General features: G+C 41.0%; 1 protein-coding gene across 1 annotated transcript in view; it reads right to left on the bottom strand.

Moving 5' to 3' along the window:
* The window catches only part of exoc3l4 (exocyst complex component 3-like 4), a 34090-nt gene that overhangs the window by 20955 nt on the left and 12360 nt on the right, over positions 1-775 (bottom strand). The window lies entirely within an intron of this gene.

Below are 775 nucleotides of genomic sequence, written 5' to 3'. Positions count from 1 at the left end.
AGTGGATGGCGAGCGTGAGACGCCAAAATGGACGCCAGTAAATGTGCTGTATTTATATAGCGCCTTTCCAGTCTAACTCTTTTACATCTACAGGAAACATTCACACACATTCATACACTGTGGCCGGGGCTGCCGTACAAGGCGCCACCTGCTCATCAGATAAACACTCATACACATTCACACACCGATGCGCAGCACCGGGGGCAACTCGGGGTTCAGTGTCTTGCCCAAGGACACTTCGACGTGGGACTGCAGGGGCGGGGATCGAATCACCAACCTTCCAATTGGCAGGCAACCGCTCTACCACTGAGCCACAGCCGCCCCAGTAAGATTCTGTTTACCTTTTAAGAAACTTCACTTTTTAAAAGTTGCCAAATGTTCCATTGAAGAGACCAAAGGGATCTGTGTGAACACGTCATCATCATCAACATAACATAATATATCAACACATCAAATATTTCAAAATTTCAAATATTTTATTTCCCAACATGGGCTAAAGGGCCTGTTTACTTTAACTCTTGTGTTGTCTCCCCGTCAAAATTGAGAAGCATCATTTTTGTTGAAGATTTTTAACAATGTTTTTGACTTTTTCTTATGTTTTGTCCCTTTTTCGACACTTATGACGCTTATTTCAATGTTTGTCACTTTTGTGACATTTCAACACTACGTAACACTAACTCATTGACTTTAGTTTTAAAGTTATTTTGGGAATTTATGGTCAATAAACCCCCTTTATAGGAAATTCTACCTAATGTTTGAGTTAGAAAAGCAGAAA

The sequence above is a fragment of the Etheostoma spectabile genome, chromosome 9 (assembly GCF_008692095.1).
Source record: "Etheostoma spectabile isolate EspeVRDwgs_2016 chromosome 9, UIUC_Espe_1.0, whole genome shotgun sequence".
Taxonomy (NCBI): domain Eukaryota; kingdom Metazoa; phylum Chordata; class Actinopteri; order Perciformes; family Percidae; genus Etheostoma; species Etheostoma spectabile.
The sequence above is the reverse complement of the archived record's forward strand: the minus strand, read 5'-3'. Positions and strand labels throughout refer to the sequence as shown.